This window comes from Geotrypetes seraphini, chromosome 2, assembly GCF_902459505.1.
Source record: "Geotrypetes seraphini chromosome 2, aGeoSer1.1, whole genome shotgun sequence".
Lineage (NCBI taxonomy): Eukaryota > Metazoa > Chordata > Amphibia > Gymnophiona > Dermophiidae > Geotrypetes > Geotrypetes seraphini.
Genome location: NC_047085.1, coordinates 260971370 through 260990092, shown reverse-complemented (window position 1 = coordinate 260990092; position 18723 = coordinate 260971370).

The following is an 18723-nucleotide window of genomic DNA, read 5'->3' as shown; positions in this document are numbered from 1 at the left end:
CCCATAAGTAGTAGGCATAAGCAATTGTTCTACATCTTTACCCCATAATGCTGCCTGATGTGAGAAAAGATGTTGATTATGTCTTTTAAATTTACATCCTCTAACCGGTGGAGAAACAAAATTCAAGTGTGAGCTTCTCTTATGTCTGCTGGTTGAGAAAGAGAAAAGGTCAGTTATATATTTAGGGGCTAAACTGAATAGTACCTTAAAGCAAAAACATCCAAACTTAAACTTCACATGTGCCTCCATCGGCAGCCAATGCAGAAGTTAGTAGGAAGGTGTTACATGATCGAACTTCTTCAACCCAAAAATCAGCCTGACCACCGCAATTTGCACCAGTTGTAATCACCACATATTCTTCTGGGAAATTGCCAAATAGGCGATATTACAGTAATCAAGTTGACTCAGTATAAGGGATTGTACCAGAATTCTAAATGATTGAAACATCAAAATATGCTCTAACTAGTTTTTTAGCCCGTTACATTAACGGGTGCTAGAATAGATGTGTAGACTTAGGCATTTATTTCTCTCTTTCTGTATGTGTGTCTTTCTTTCTTTCTCCCTGCCCCCCTTTCTTTCTGTCTCTCCCCTCTGTCCAGCAGTACCCCCTTCCCCCTTCTCCCTTCTTTTTACCTACCAATATTCCCATTTCCCCTTTTACCTTTCCTATTTCCATCTTTTTCACCCCATCCAGAGTACCTGTTGCATTGTTGGTGTTCCAGTGTCTCCTCTTCCTTGGGTCTGGGCCGACTATTGTGGGCCAGGATTGCTAGGGGTGCCCTGTGGGACAGGCAGTGGCAAAGGTCAGCAGAGTTGGGGGAGTGTGGGGGGCCTCTGCCGGGTCGTGGGGAGCTGGTGTCTGCATCCATTCCCTCTTCCACAGCCGCCACCACCAACATGTCTGCCCAGGCGAAACGCAGCGTTTTATTTTTTGTGCATCGCGCGGCGGTGATGTCCAGGCCTCGCACTGCCACGTCTTTCTTGGGCCGCGACAGAGAGGGCAGGGGGTGCTAGCGGCCAGCAGCCGCTGCTCTGCACCGCGTTTCGCCTCAATCCGCCACGGCCTTCTCCCGGCAACCGCCACTCCGCACTGCCTTGCCGCGGCTTTGGCCGGTAGGGCTGTATTTTGAGGTGGAGAGCAGGGAAGGGCGTGCATGCGCACTTGTCTTGCCACATCCCGACAGAAAAGGGATCAGGGAACACGCGAGGCAAGTGCGCATGCGCGGCTAGCATTTTATTATTTAAGATGGACCGAAGCTTCCAGAAAGTGAAAAAAACCCTTTCTAACCAAGGAGTCCACTTGGTCTTTCATGGTTAGGCACTGGTCCAATGTTAACACCCAATACCTTCATAGTAGATTGAATAGGATAATTAAGTTTATTGATGTTTTAGTGTCAAGCAGGTGTGACGAAGGTACAAAAAATTTTGTTTTTTCTGAATTAAGCTTCAGTCTGAATTCAGTCATCCATTGCTCCATCAAATTTAGTACTTCTGTTGCCTTAGGAATAACTTCCGAGAGAGAGGTAGCGAATGGGATAATGATCTTGAAGGTTTCTATCATGTCTCCTCTAAGTCTCCGCTTTTCTAGGGAGAAAAGCCCTAGCTTTTTCAGTCTGTTAGTATATGAGAGGTCCTCCATGCCCTTTATTAGCTTAGTTGCTCTTCTCTGGACCCTCTCAAGTACCTCCATATCCTTCTTGAGGTACGGCGACCAGAACTGAACACAGTACTCCAGGTGCGGGCGCACCATAGCACGATACAGTGGCAGGATGACTTCCTTTGCCCTGGTCGTGATACCTTTCTTAATGAGACCCAACATTCTGTTTGCTTTCCTTGAGGCCGTGGCACACTGCGCCGACGCCTTCAATGTTGTGTCTATCATCACTCCCAGGTCTCTTTCAAGGTCGCTCACCCCTAGCGCTGATCCCCCCATTTTGTAAGTGAACATCGGGGGTTTTTTCCCTATATGCATGACCTTGCATTTCCCTATGTTGAAACTCATTTGCCACTTTTTGGCCCATTTTTCCAGTGTTGTCAGATCTTTTTGGAGATCCTCGCAGTCCTCCATGTTATTTACCTTGCGATATAGTTTGGTGTCATCCGCAAATTTAATAACCTCACATTTTGTTCCTGCCTCCAGGTCGTTAATGAATATATTGAATAGGAGCGGTCCCAGTACCGACCCCTGTGGAACTTCGCTCGTGACCCATTGCCAGTCTGAGTAATGCCCCTTTACTCCAACCCTCTGTTTCCTGTCCGCCAGCCAGTTTTTGATCCATCGGTGGACCTCCCCTTGCACCCCATGGTTCCATAGCTTCCTTAGTAGTCTTTCGTGTGGCACCTTGTCGAAGGCTTTTTGGAAGTCAAGGTAAATAATATCTATGGATTCCCCTTTATCCACCTGGCTGGTTACCCCCTCAAAGAAGTATAATAAGTTCATGAGGCATGACCTGCCTTTGCAGAAGCCATGCTGGCTCGACTTTAGCTGCCCATAGTTGTCGAAGTGTTCCCAGATGCTGTCTTTAATCAGTGCTTCCATCATCTTTCCCGGGACCGAGGTCAAGCTCACCGGCCTGTAGTTTCCTGGGTCTCCCCTTGAGCCTTTCTTGAAGATGGGCGTGGCATTTGCTATTTTCCAGTCTTCCGGAATCTCTCCAGTTTTTAGGGATAGGTTGCATATTTGTCAAAGTGGCTCAGCTATTTCGTTCCTTAGTTCCTTGAGTACCCTTGGGTGAATGCCATCCGGACCTGGCGATTTGTCGCTCTTTAGCCTGTCTATCTGCCTGAGGACATCCACCTTGCTCACCTCTAGCTGGACCAGATTTTCATCCTGCTCTCCTTTTACGATCTCCTCGGGCTCCGGAATGTTGGTTGTATCCTCCCTTGTGAAAACTGGCGTGAAGAACTTATTTAGCCTGTCAGCTATCTCCTTTTCCTCTTTTACCACTCCCTTTCTGTCCCCATCATCCAAGGGTCCCACTTCCTCCCTTGCTGGTTGCTTCCCCTTAACGTACCTGAAGAATGATTTGAAGTTTGTTGCTTCCCCTGCCAGTCTCTCTTCATATTCTTTTTTTGCTTTCCTAACCACTCGATGACACTTCTTTTGGTGTTTTTTGTGTTCCTTTTGGTTCTCCTCTGTTTTGTCCTGTTTCCATTTTTTTGAATGATGCTTTCTTGTCACTTATCGCCTTTTTCACTGCATTTGTTATCCACACTGAGTTTTTTGCTCTATTTTTTTTGCATCCTTTCCTGTACTTGGGGATGCACAGGTTCTGTGCTTCGTGCACTGTGCCCTTGAGTATGGTCCAGGCATTTTCTACGGACTCCATCTTCCTTGCGCTGTCGTTGAGTTTCTTTCCCACCATTTTCCTCATGGCATCATAATTCCCTTTTTTGAAGTTAAGTGCAGTCGTTGTAGTTCTTTTCACCTTTGATGATCCAATTTCTAGCCTGTACTGGATTGTGTTGTGATCGCTGTTTCCTAGTGGGGCTAGTACCGCCTCCTCCTTAGCGGGTCCCCCTAGTCCATTGAGGATTAGGTCAAGAGTGGCATCAAGAAGTGGCAACAAGAAGTGCAAATTTCCAAGGTAACCGCAATTACTGTCTCAGTGCTAATCAAAGGTCTAAAGCCAGATTGAGTTTCATGCAAAAAAGAGAACTGATCAAGATATTCCATCAATTGGGTATGTACCAATCCTTCCATGATGTTTACAGTAAATGGAATGGATGCTACTGGTCTATAGTTGGTTACTAATGCTGATGATTCTTTACGATTTTTTGGAATTGGAGTTATTAAAATATGACCATTATTAGTGAGGAATTTTCCATTTTTTTCAGTTATCGGTTAAATAATTCAACAAGATAGTTTAAAGTCTAATGGAGCTGCTTTCATAATTTCTGGGGGACATGAGTCCAAAACACAGTATGATTTAGAGTACTTGTTATATAATTTGCTATAATTATTCCATTCTAAATCTTGAAAGGAACTCCAAATCATGTCCACTGGTATTTCATTTCCTTGTACGTTAGCTATTTGATGTTCATATATGTCATTTGTCAAACAGTTATTTCTTAGGTTTTTAATTTTTGAATTGAAATGCTGTGCTAAATCATTTGCTGAAGGTAGCTTAATATTATGCATGAGTTGAGTGTAGCGTGTGGTATCAAATTCGTAACCAAGTTGAACAGTTCTTTAGTATTGATTCCTTTTGAGCTAGTATTAGATGAGTCAATTTTGGATGAGTAAAATGCTTAACGTTTTTTTTTTTTTAATCAGTTGTTTGTAGAGTTTTATGTTGGATCTCCAGTTGTTCCGGTCTGACAATTTTCCTGTTTTTTTCCAAATTCTTTCCAATCGTCTTACTAATTGTTTCATTTTTAGAAGTTCGGTGTCAAACCATTTTTTATATTTATTTGAGCAGCTTTTACTATTTCGTTTAGGGGCAATTTTATCTAAGATGGATGTGCTAGTTTTCATCCAGTGATCCCAAAAATCAACCCCTTCTCCTATCTCTGCTTGTAGTTCATATTGTGACCAATATTCCTCTGGATTGATATGACCCCTTGTGAGATGTTCTCTTTTTATCCGTGGATGTGTTTTAGATTTTAAATAAGTCCAGATTAAATTGAAATAATAAGTAAAATGATCAGACCAGATATCGTGACACCAAGTACCATCAGATAGAGAGATGGAAGGGTCTAAAATCTCCTTTGTGGATATAGCTACCACATCTAAATGATGGCCTTTTTCATGTGTTTGTGTAGGTAACGGGAGATTATAATTAAGCAAAGATAGAAAGTTGTTAAAGTCTTTCACATCTGGATTGTCCTCTTTATCTAAATGTAAGTTTATGTCTCCTGCAATAATATTATATGAAGGAGTAATTGAATTATGTAGAACAAATTCGCAAAAGTCTCTCTAGCTTTTGGCCATAAAATAATATGCAAGAGAGGGATTCTTCAAGTTTCAAGTTCAAGTTTATTGTGTATTTGATTAATCGCTTACTCAAATTTCTAAGCAATGAACAAATCTTTCAAATTACAAATTAAAACTGGGGTTATTAAAAACAAGTAGACACTGGGGTTATTAAAAACCAATAGACATTAAACAAACATAACAGATTAGTAACTAATAGTATAAACAACAACAGAGGAAACAAAAGGAATGAATGGGAAAGGAAATACAATATTGATAATAGAAAGAGGAACAATTATGGTAGAAAACAATAGGAAGGGAATAAGATAGTAACCTTGTAAGAGTTTATAGCGGTAGGTTCGGACTCCTAAGCATCATAGGCATCTAGTTCCTTATTGCTAATTTTACAGGCTAATATTTCTAATTGATTGGTCATTTTGGAATCTAATAGTTCAAATTCATATCCTTCCTTAAAAACAATTGCTAATCCTCCCCCTCTTCTTCCATTACGATTTAACATGTGAATTTTAAAATTATCTGGTAGAAGATCATTTATTATTGGATCTTCTTCAGACAATAGCCATGTTTCCATTAGAAAAAAACAGGCTATTTGCTTGCTGATGATCCAATCTTTAATTAAAAAAGCTTTGTTCCTAACAGATCTAGTATTAAGATATGCACAGAAAACAGAAGTGGATTATGATAGGTTTGGTAGATGTAGTGGTTCTGATAGGTTTTACTCCCTTATCCTTTTTTTAAGGGTATGTTGATGTCTTCCATTACTTGAGATTACATTAATATGATTTACTCTATCTTCCTGTTGGTTAATTATAAGCCTAATAGATAGATCGGGATAGTGGACTGAGCGTAATTGTGGATAGAATGAATTAACATCCTTAATGCTACCGCTTATTAAATAGATCAATAAAATCAACAGGAAATTCATGTTTGCAGATTAATGTCTCCTTCCTGTCGCAATAGCTATTTTGGTTTCCCTATCACTCCCAATTTCTAGGTTATTTAATTGACACTAAGGGCTCTTTTTACTAAGGTGCGCTAGCATTTTTAGCGCACGCATGAAATTACCGCGCGCTAAACCACATGACGCTTCTAGAATAACCGCCAGCTCAATGCTGCCATTAAGGTCTAGCGCACGGGGCAATTTAGCATGCGCTATCCCGCGCATTAAGGTCCTAACACACCTTAGTAAAAGGAGCCCTAAATCAGATTACTCAGTTCTTAAAATGTAGCCAGTTCCAGATAGTAATGAATTATGTTGAGGAAGTTAACTTTCACGACCCTAATCTCACATGCAGTAAACCAGTAAGTAAAGTGCAGAGTGCAAAATCCTCAGCTCAATGTCTCACCTAACTCACAGTTCAGTGCAGTGTGTAGATTCCTGAACATCTCTTCTATGATCACTGTCTAACAAATAAGGAGCAAAATCTCTAGTTTTGAGTTCTGCACGGCTTTCCGCAAAGGCGCGTGCTAAGGCGTGCCTTTGACTCGCACCTTAGAATGTATGCCGAACGGCAGTGCGCCATTAGGCTCTGCCTTTTCAAAGGGCTGAAGAACAGACGGGCAGTCCTTGGGGCGGAGCCAAAGGCCCCGAAGCATATTATCTATGTCTCCTACTCCATTATAGTAAGATTATCTATTTCTTGATTTGAGTGTATTATCCTGGTTCTTGGATCCGATTAGTAAACTAAATAGTTTGTTAATTAATCTTCCTTTTTTTTGTATTACATAGTATATGATTGCTTATGTATAATTTCCAATCATTATGCAAGTATGTTGATGTGTTATTATTATGATTTGAATAAAAAGCATCTTTTTTTGTATTTTATCCTGAAATTCATGTATTTTACTGCTTTATGTTAGGTTTTTGCTGGTACGTATCTTCCAGGATTGTGCTTGGCTTCATTCCATGAAGAAATCCTACTGCTCCTCTCGCCCTCTACCCTGCCCCAGGGCATAGCCATTGCATGAAAAGCTTTTCAGCATAGAGAGGTGATGTAACAAAGGGAGGGTTACCAGATAGCTCCAGATCATCAGGGACAGGCTGAGCAAGTCCTGATTTTAGCACCATTGCATTCAGTGGAAATATCTGTAAAACCAGGACTGGTTTAGCCTGTCTCTGATGACCTGGAATTGTCTGGTAACCCTGGATCAGTGGTCTACACTCCCAGTCCTCAAAAGCCATCAACAGGTTAGTTTTTCAGGATATCCATAAAGAATATGCATGAGAAAAATTTGCATACAAACACAGAGGATCTCTAATTAGAAAACAAATGGTGTAAATTAAAGAACTAAAGGCCGGTATTGGACAGACTTGTACAGCTTGGCCCGGATTCTGTATAGGACGCCTGGGAAGGGTGTCCTAAACAGAATCGGGCCTACACTAACCCCGATTCTGTAACCGGCGTCCATGTTATAGACGCCGGTTACAGAATCGGATTAAAGTAGATGAATCCGCTATACTTATCGTGGCAAGGGATCTCCCTGCCACGATAGGTATAGCGGCTGCAGCCGCCTGCCCCCCCAATTGCCGGCAGGAGTGTGCCCAACCCCTCCTGCTGGAGGACACCCCCCTCCAGACTCCCCACGCTAACGCTCCCCTCTCATGCTAACACCCCCCCAATGACCCCCCCACCTCCCCCCAACTAACCTCTAATTGTTGGCCAGACAAACCTCTAATTATTGCTGCCATCCGTCAAAATGAGGCAGGCCCGCCCCTTCCCAGCCCATTCCCACTAAGCCTAAGGCCTGATTGACCCAGGCTCCTAGAGTCTGGGCCAATCAGGCCTTAGGTTTAGTGGGGATGGGCCGGGAAGCCAGCCCAAGGACAGATTTCTGAGGCATTCCATTAATATCCTTTTCCTAAGAATATACTCCATTTATCACTACCCTTTGTCTCCTTCCAATTAACCAGTTTTTAAGCCAGTCCATCACTTTAGGTCCCATACCAAATGCACTAAGTTTATTTATCAGCCACCTATGTGGAACCGTGTCAAAGGCTTTGCTAAAATCCCAAGTACACCATATCTAGCGCCCCTCTCATATCTAACTGTTTGGTCACCTAGTCAAAGAAATCAATCAGATTTGTCTGGTAAGACCTGCCTCTCATAAAACCATACTATATCAGATCTTGCAATCCATTTGATTCTAGAAATCTTATAATCCTCTGCTTAAGAAGCATTTCCATTAGTTTACTCACTACCAAGGTCAGACTAACTGGCCTGTAATTCCCAACCTCCTCCTTACTTCCACTCTTGTGCAGAGGGACTATATCCGCCCTCCGGGACCATTCTAGACTCTAAAGAAGCATTAGAAATATGAGACTATGGAGCCACCAAAACCTCTCCGAGTTACTTGAGTACCCTCGGATGTATTTCATCAGGCTCCATTAAAGCAGATAATGATTTTGACAAGTTCCTGGAGGAAAAGTCCATCAGTCATTACTAGCCATGTAGCCTTGGGAAAACCACTGCCTGTTCCAGGGTATGAGTATTTAGAAATGGACCTATTCTGGGATCCTGAAGGGCACTTATGATCTGGATTGGTTGCTATTGAAGACAGGATGCTGACCCAGTACAACATATCTTATGTTATTTGAGATGTAGCCCTGTTTTTCATAAGGAAATGCATCTGTCTACATGTAATGGGGTAAAACCAGGACTGGATCAGCTTCTTTAGGTTGACATAAATAAACCAGCAATCCAAATTCTGACTAACATGAGATCACAGTGTTTGAGGAGTCAGCACTGCTGCTTGCCAGCCATGTTCTATGTTTCATGGTGATCTGAATCTGAGTTGGCAGCACTGACAGAAAAGTCTTGTACAGTATGACGGGATTTCTCAGCTGTGCAGACTTTTTCTTTCCAGCCTGTCATTCACGTCCATAAATTACACTTTCTTGTTAATTACTGCACTGCAACAATTACCTTCACAAATGCTCTCTGTGTTTGAAATTCATGTGTGATGCTTCCAGTTCTGCACACTATGACATCATCACGCAAAGTGCATTATGGGAGTGTGGGGCAAAGGAAACTGGGCCATTTTCCTTTCAGCATTTTATAGCACCTTTATTGTTATGTTTTAATACTAATGAGCTCCTTGTGATTCATTTGCATAGGATTTTCAGTGGCTGCTATCACACAAAATAAAGGCCACTGAAAAGATAAAGTGTGAACCACTGCAGTGTTTGTTAATTTAGCCTTTGGAAAGAAAGACTACTTCAAGCAGTCATTGTTTTCTTTAGGTTTTCAGTAAAGAGTGTTGGGGCCATAGACAGCGGAATGCTTTTTTGTTTGGGAGGCCCAAAAGCTCTGCCCTAGATCCGCCCAAGTTCTACTTCAGACCCCACCCCCATAATAATAGTACTAATTGTAATGCTATTTCTTCCATTCATTCTTCATACACACAATATAATTTTATAATCTGTTTTTTCCTCCTTCCAAACCCCCTCCAGTATGGCTTATCTTATGTTCTTATTTTTTAAATTAGCCTTTATAAAGTTTATTTCCATACATTATTTTACTGAAAGATGCTGAAGTGTTTGGGGGGGAGGTTGTTGTTTTTTTTAGTCTAGAGAGTGGCGTGGAGACAAAGATTCATCTCTGTCCCTTCACCATCCCCACAGTAAAGTGCATTTTTCATCCCTGTCCATTCACCAACTCCGCAATTTTAATTTTCTTCCCCGCATCTTTCCACTCAAAGCAGAAGGATGATTTTATAAAATTTTATGAGCCTAAGGCATTTTAAATAAAAATTTTAAGCCAGACCCTCACCAAATACAGAACCGCGAACCACCAGGGGAACACTGTACTGTAAAGTAATATAAAATACTACAATACAATTCTATCATACTATAATAGCAGAAACTTCCATGAGGACCTGCCTAGGAAAAGACAGCACCACAAACATTGCAGTGGGCACTAGATCATTAGCAAATCTATTGGAAAATTTAATAAATAGATCTATCCTGCAAGGTCAATGCTAACAGAAAAAAACATGTATCTTTCACATACACAGAACACAAATATAGTAGGCCCTCACCTAGTATAGAATAAGTAACCACAAATTAGAAACAGAAATATGTAGACAAAAATTAAACTGAACCCCCGTATGGTTTATTTGCATTTGTTAACTTGTAATGTAGTGATTGGAATATGTTAGTTTTTGGAACTTGAGGATGGGAAGAGAAGTCCTGTGTAGGAAAGCCCAATATAGCAGAAACAGACCAACAGCTAAACCTAAAATGGTTGCTGAGAGAGTAAAATGGCTGGAAACACACTTGACTAAAAACTGTCAGCTCTGAAAGGCACACTTCTGCTTTTATAAAAAGAGCAAGGTAGAACATAAGGCACAGCTGGAAAGGAAAACAATTCTAGTGAAAAAGGGATCCTGCCCCCTCAGTTAACAGGGCCAGTAGCTACCAGAAGTTTTACAAGAATAAGGATGCTGACGTAAAGCTTCACTAAAATGCTGATCGGATGCTTCGCAAGAATAAGGATGTGAAAATGTAAGAAGAGTTAACCACAGAGCTAAAAGCTGTTAGGCCCAGGTATTCAAAGGAGGAACTCTGATATATTAACAGGACATTTACTGGGAAATAGAATAGATGTAGATAGAAAGGACGTGACACACAGTATCACTCAGAAATGTTAACCAATCAATAGATTAATAAGTGAAATAATGAATATGATTAACCAATGAAAATATGAAATGTAACATGCACCAACGTGGGCCAGAGCTATCAGAATCATATAAAAGAAAGCTCCTTGGACCATAGCTTCAGAACTGATCCGAAGTTCTCCATCAGTCTGGCCAGCCTGGTATATGCTCTATTACTCTGCATACTGTATAATTTGTTCTTGTAAGCTATTGCTGTATGATTATTAAATTTATATTATTTGAACCAGCTTAAAGAGAGTCGAGTGGTCTATCAGTGAAGACCGTAATAGCCGGCTCTTCAACCTTTACATCTGTTATCTTTATATTTTGCACTGTACAGGGGGGCATGCATCACATTTTCTCTTGAAGCCACAGTGTAACACCTAAGAAAATGTGATGCATGCCCCCCTGTACAGTGCAAAATATAAAGATAACAGATGTAAAGTTCCAAAAACTAACATATTCCAATCACTACATTACAAGTTAACAAATACAAATAAACCAAAAAATGGAAAACACGATCATACCTTTTTATTGGACTAAATACTTTTTTTCAATTAGCTTTCGGAGACCAAAACTTCCTTTCTCGGACTGAGGAACAAGGTTTTTGTCTCTAATAGTTAGTCAAAATGGTATAAAATTATTCTAATAAAAAGATATCACCTTACTTTCATTTTATGTTTGAGGTCTTTTTACTAAGCTGCAGTAAGTGCTAGTGTATGCTTACTGTGTGACACGGGACTACAGTAAGTTCTAAATCTGCATGCTATGCGCATGATTAAAAAAATTTTTGTTGGAAGAGGCATGTCTCGGGAGCAGAGAGTAGGCATTCCTGCGCTAATCATCTAGCACATCCACATTAATATTTGGGGCTGGATTCTATAAACAATACCTAAGCACACCTACATTGTAGGCACCGCTCAATTCGGTAGTCAATCAACTGCTAGGCGCCACTTATAGAAACTCACCTAGGCATGCTTAGGCATCCTGAAGGTAGGCACCAGTATATTCAAGGCCAGGTTTTACTTGGTCTAATTTACTAGTGCCTAACTCGGATGCCTGGTAACGCCTAATTCAACTATGCCTATTCTTCGGCCTTAACCGTACCTACATTTCAGGTAGGCATCATTAGGCATTGGGGGTGCCTCGAATTAGGCATCTCTAGGTGTTCTTTTTTTTTAATATCTTTATTCATTTTGAAGCCATAATTAAGTGCAATCATATTACACTATAAAAGCACTTAAATTAAATCAAAATTGTAACCTATGACAAATAGATATATCACCCCCATACTCAAATTCAAAAATTGCATTCAAATTGAAGAATTAAAAATATTTTCCAACCCACCCACCCTTGATGTGCATGATCAAAGGCAAAATCAACAATCATTCTTTGCAAAATTTTGTCAATGCTTCCCAAATCTTCAGAAATTTCTTATAATGTCCCTGTTATATAGCCATAATACGTTCCATTTTAAAAATATGACACAGAAACTCCCACCAAAAGGTATAGTTCAGTCTATCCCAGTTTTTCCAATTCCTTAAAATAAGCTGTATGGCAACCCCTGTCATAATAAAGAGAAGTTTGTTATTGTGAGATAAAATTTGGCTTTTAGCTCTCATCAAAGTGCCAAATAGTACAGTGTCATATGTTAGTGCCACTGGATTTTCCATTACTTTGTTCACCTGATCCCAAATGGATCTCCAAAATTGAAGTATCAAGGGATAATAATATAATAAATGATCTAATGTCCCAGGTTCAAGATGACAGTGCCAACATCTATAAGGCTTGGAACTATCTAATTTCTGTAATCTAACCGGAGTCCAACACGCTCTATGTAACAAGAAAAACCACGTTTGTCTCATAGATGCAGATACCGTACATCTCATCCTCCAAGTCCAGATTCGTGGCCATTGAGACGCAGTAATCTGATGCTTTATCTCAATGCTCCAAATGTCATGAAGACCAGTTTTTGGTTTCTTATTCAAAAATCCAGATATTCATTTATACCACTGAGCAGCCTGGTGTCCCAGGAAATCCATCTGGTATTCTAAGGGTTTGGTACTGAACTCTTAATTGTTAATTAAATTTTTTTTTTGATTGGCTAAAACTGCATGGTCAATTACCACGCCAATTAAGTCAATTAAAAAAAAAGTTGCACATGCATTCCAAAGTTAGGCATCATCCCTGTTAGCTCAAGTATTGAATTCGGGCGGGGAGAAAATTGGTGCCCACCTATTTTGGATTCAAGCCTTCCTCTATCAAACATCTGGCTACACCACTAAATGAAATACAAAAAAAGTCTATGATGCATATATTCTAAAGCTAAATATTAGAAATCAGTTCTTCACATTCAAATATTTAAAGGTCTTTAAATCATGGACCTTAGCAGCTACCTTCAGAGTTTACATAGATGGCTCATAAGAATCTTGTAGCCTGAATCTTCATAAGTCCATATTTTATAAATAATTTTAAATATTTTTCATAAATCTTTATTCACATCTCTTTTTTTTATATAAATCTTTATTCATTTTAAAGCCCAAAATACAGTCATTTTATACTTTAACATCAGTTAATTTCAATCAAAAATATATTCTATGACAAATACATATATCACCCCCCCCCCCCCCACACACACACACACACACACACACACTACATATTCAACAATTTGCACTCAAATTAAAAATATATCTTCCCACCCACCATGGACATGTATTCACTTATCTCTTATCTCCTCTTTCATAGTTTTCATACTATCAAGTTATTTTAAGCAACACTCATCTCATCAGAGTTCCTGATGGTCTTAATAGAGAACTCCCAATATGATATTATGTTTTGTCATCAGGCTGTCTCAAGTTTGTTCCCTCCGAATGCACACCATTCATTATCAGTAGCCTGCTGGATAATCTCATAATCAGTGGCCTACTTGGTTAAGTTCCTAATTCCTTACATACCAACATGCACCCTCAGATCACTCTAGCAAACCTATGTGTCAAGTTACATCAGATCACATATGACAAAACCAGAAATACAGCAGTATATTCTCTGTAATTGGACCAACCCTATGAAATGCCTTCCCTAATGGTTTAAGACAGGAATCTTCTATCAAATGCTTTAAATCATTGCTAAAAACCTTTCTTTTCAAAGATGTGTTTCAGTAAAATACCCCTTTTTAGCATCGCTGGTTTGCTTTAAGGGTTCTGCCTTGCAAAGCAACTTGTTTGTCAACCTACTTACAATTACCTATCCCCTCTTACCTGTCCTATCAATCATTGTAGTTCTACCCTCCTCTCTCTCTTCCTTAGCTCTTTTCCCCCAGTCCACTGCTTTATATTTGGTAATGTTGAAAAACACATCAATACCTAATGAAATGCAGTATATTAAGTCCAAACTTGAACATGATCCCTTTATTTCTTGTTTATTAATACAGCTCCCACACTACATTATAAACTAACAAATAAAGTTATTTTTTCTATCTTTATTGTCTTGCAATTTACTTTTTCTAATTGTGTTGGTCCTATGCTCTTGTTTCTGCTTTTCTCCTCTTCTCCTTAACACTCTAGCCAGGATTTCCTGTCCATTTGTCATTTTTCTCTCCTTTTTCTTTCAGCTTTCTTCAATTTATTTTTCTGCCTCTGACCAGATTTAATTTTTTCTTACTATATATTCTTATTGTGTCTACTTACAACTTGTCATCTCTTTCCCTCATTCTGACTCTTCTATTTTACTTCCTGTTGGTAACTCTATTGTCTTTCTCCCTCCAACACTATCCAGCACGGTCCTTCTTCTTTTCCCCTCTAGCCAGCACCTGCTCTCTCCCATCTTCCATAAAGCATCTATCCTCTTCCTCTACTCCCTTTCATCCAGCATCTGCCCCCACTCATCCCCTCATTCATTCATTCAGGAATTTGCTTGCTCTCATCCCCTTCCATCCAGTGCTTGCCCACTATCTCCCCTCCATCCAGCATCTTCCCCCCATCTTCCATCCATCGTGTGCCCTTGTTCTCTTCCCATCCATCTAGTGTCTGTCCTATCTCTCTCCTTCCAACCAGCCTCTGCCCCTCTCACCCCCTCATCCAGCATCTGTCTGCTTTTTTTCCCCTTCTATCCAGTATTTGCTTGCTCTATTCCCCTCAATCATCTAGCATCTGCCCCCCTTTCTCATCCATCCAGCATCTGCCCCTCCCCCTTCCATTCAGCATCTTTTCCCTTGCCTTCTCATCTATCCAGCATTTGCCCCCTCATCAAGTATCTACCCCTCCATCTTTCTCTGCTTTCTTCCATCCAGCATTTGCCCCTTCTTTTACCCTTTTATCCAGCATCGGTCCCCCTCTCCCCCTTCCATTCAGTGTCTGCACCCTCTTATCCCCTCATCCATCCAGTATCTGCCTGCTCTCTTCCCAAGGTCCATCCAGTTTCTGCTTAATGTCCCCCCCTTCATCTAGTATCTGCCCCTCCAATCTTCCATACTACTTATCTTTTCTATAGCACTGCCAGACATATGCAGTACTGTACATTTAATATGTAAGAGAGAATCCCTGCTCGATAGAGCTTACAATCTACTCAAAACAGATAAATGAGACAAATAGAGTTTAAGGAATTTCTCACAGAGGGAATAATAAAACAGACACTGGTATGAGTTAGGAGTTAAAAGGAGTCTCAAAAATGTGGGGTTTTAGCCTAGATTTGAACACTGCCAGAGATGGAGCTTGACATATTGACTCAGACAATCTGTTCCTGGTACAGTAAGATAGAAGGGATGGAGTCTGCAGTTGACAATAGAGCAGAAGGGCGCAGATAAGAGACACTTACCCAATGAATGGAGTTCCTAGGGAGGAATATAGGAAGAGACAAGAGAGGGAAGATACTGAGGAGTTGCAGAGCGTATGCACTCAGAAAACTGGGATTGTTCACCCTCGAGAATAGAAGACTGCGAGGGGATATGATACTAAAAGGATAGAGCAAGAAACATCGTTATTCACATTGTCAAATGTGACACGGACAAGAGGTCATGGACTGAAACTGAGGGGCAACAGGCCCAGGACAAATGTCAGGAAGTTCTGTTTCACACAGCGAGTGATGGACGCTTGGAATGCTCTCCCAGAGGAGGTTGTGACAGAGACCACCATTCGGGGATTCAAGGGCAAGTTGGATGCACACCTTCTTGCGAATCACATTGAGGGATACGGGTAAACAAGGTATTTATCAGTGAACACCTAGCTTAGCCTCCACGTGCGTGGGTCGCCGGTCTAGATGGACCTAAGGTCTGATCCGGTGAAGGCATTTCTTATGTTCTTATGAATTTGAACTGAATGCGGAAATGGATAGAAAGCCAATGAAGTGACTTGAGGAGAGGGGTAATTTGTGCATAGCGACACTGGCGGAATATAAGTCGTCCTGCAGAATTTTGAACGGATTGAAAGGGAGAGAGATGGTTTAGTGCAGGAGTAGGCAATTCCGGTCCTCGAGAGCCGGAGCCAGGTCAGGTTTTCAAATATCCACAATGAATATGTACGAGATGGATTTGCATGCATTGCCTCCTTGAGATGCAAATCTATCTCATGCATATTTATTGTGGATATCCTGAAATCCTGACCTGGCTCCGGTTCTTGAGGACCGGAATTGCCTACCCCTGGTTTAGTGGAAGACTTGTGAGAAGCAAGTTACAGTGATCTAGGTATAAGGTGATAAGGGTGTGGATAAGGGTTTTGGTAGTATCCTCAGAAAGAAAAGGTCATATTTTGGTGACAATATAGAGAAAGAAATAACTGGCTTTAGCAGTCTGTTTGATTTGTACAGAGAAAGATAGGAGAGGGGGAGAGAGTTTGTGCAGAGAAAGAGAGGAGTCAAAGATGACCCCATGTTTGCGAGCTGACAAGACAGGAAAGATGAGAGAGTAATCCACAGAACTAGAGAATGGGGGGGAGAGGGGAGGTAGATTTAGCAGGAAAGATAAAAACTCAATCTTGGCCATGTTCAGTTTTAAATGGCAGTGAGACATCCATGTGGCAGTGTCAGACAGGCAGGCTGAAACATCTAGTTCCTATCCTCTTTCTCTGCTCTTTTCCATCTAGCATGTGCCCTCTCTCTCCCCTACCATCCAGCATCTGCTCCCCTCTTCCCCTTCCATCCACTGTCTACCCACTCTTTCCTATTCATCCATTCAGCATCTAATCCCCTCTTACCTCTCAACCATCCAGCATCTGTGGCTCGCTTCTGCTTCCTCATCCATCCAGCATCTGCCCTCCCTCCCCCTTCCATTCAGTGTCTATCCTCTTTCTCTGCCCCCCCCTCTCTCTTTCTATCCAGTGTCTGCCATCTCTCATGCTTACATCCAGCATATGACCCTTCCTCCCGCTATATCCAGCGTCTGATCCCTCTGTTGTCTCCCACCTCACTGTACTGCTGCCTCTGCTGCTGCTTCTTCTCCAGATCAGTAACAGGAAAACAAATGTAAAATGATCACGGGGTCACACCGTTACACAGTTATATATTCCATAGAGAAAAGCAATTTTACAGTTCTGGCGGTCTGCACAGGCTAGGAAAGTTCTTGGTAGTATCATACTATTCCATTAATCTGTAACTTTTTCTGCTTGGAGAGGACTCTGATACAAGGTCGGGCTGATGAGATTTTCTCATGGCCTTTCTCCCTGGACAGTATCCAGCCATCCAAGAGAAGAGAAAGTGGCACCAATAGTGCCTAGTGACAGTACAAAAATATTAAAGTTGTCAAAGCCAGCTGTGTCAACTGACTTTTAAATTAATTTAAATTATATTAATTTAATATAAAACAAGCATTTATAACTTGCAAATTTTGACCTGATAGCAGTACAGGAAGGTTACAATTTTTTAAATTTAATTGTATTGAACTTTTCCATTATTATAGCTTTGAACTTTCTTACATAGAAAAAAATAATGAGAAAACACAAAACTCTTTGTTACAGAATATTTAAAACAAAACAAATATACCATCTTAATATTTAATCTGTGAGGCTCATAATCAAAACTTTGAAACGTCCAAAAACCAGCCCAAGTTGGCACTTAGACATTCTAATAGCCGGGACGTCTAAGTGCCGATAATCACAACTGACTTTCTGGACTTCCAGCAGACCTTCTAGGCCGCTGTGCTTCTAATCTCCATGATCGGTTTGCTCAGGGCCAATGCAGTCATGGAGATTAGAATAAGCGTTGCTTAAGTTACATCCCCGATGCAGCGGGTGCTATAAGTTTGTCCCGTGAAACGAAGGCCTTGTCGGATAAAAGTTACAAGCAACGGCGCTGGTTTTGCAATGAGCAATTTGAGCTAAGTACTTGAAATAACATATGAAGCACAAGTTGAAATGAATTGAACGTTATGAACTGAACTTTATATGAATTGAATTCTACTTAAGTTGAAGAAATGATAAGCTGAAGTATTTATAGCACATGAGCACTTTTTACTACGCACTTTAAGCACTCGAAGCACTTTCAACTGTTGAGGAAATTGAATGAGTTGTAGGACAGATGAAAGAAAGGAAATGAAATGTCAGAGAATTTAAATGAAATGCAATGGAAGGATAACTTTGAATGAGAACAATCAGATGAATTGAAAATGATAAGCATTGGTGGTTTCGTGTTTCAAAAATGGCATGCTGATTCTTTAGAGCATATATGTACCCCATACCACAAAAGTGAGAGTTTTTCATACATTTATATTATTAAAACTAGTGTTTTAGCCCGTTACATTAACGGGTGCTAGAAGAATAAACAAATTAACACTGCTGGCTCGTACATTGCTCTACCTGCCAGACTATACACTACCAGAGGGCTAATCTACCTGGCCCCCCCCCCCCCCGCCACTACCTCCGCCGTGTAGCCGACCCCACAGGCCCTCCCACCACGAGACAACCAAAAACCTCCCGACTCCAGCAGCGTCCGCAGTACTCTAAACACGCTGCTTCGTGGCCTTCTACTGTCCATGATTTCCTCTGCTGCGTCTCTGTTTCAATGTCATCGGGGACCCGGCAGAGGAAATCAGGGCAGTAGAAGGCCGCGAAGCAGGGTGTTTAGAGTACTGCAGATGCTGCTGGAGTCAGGAGGGAGGTCTGATGGGAGGGTCAATGGGAGTTCGGATGCACCGAGGAGGGGTG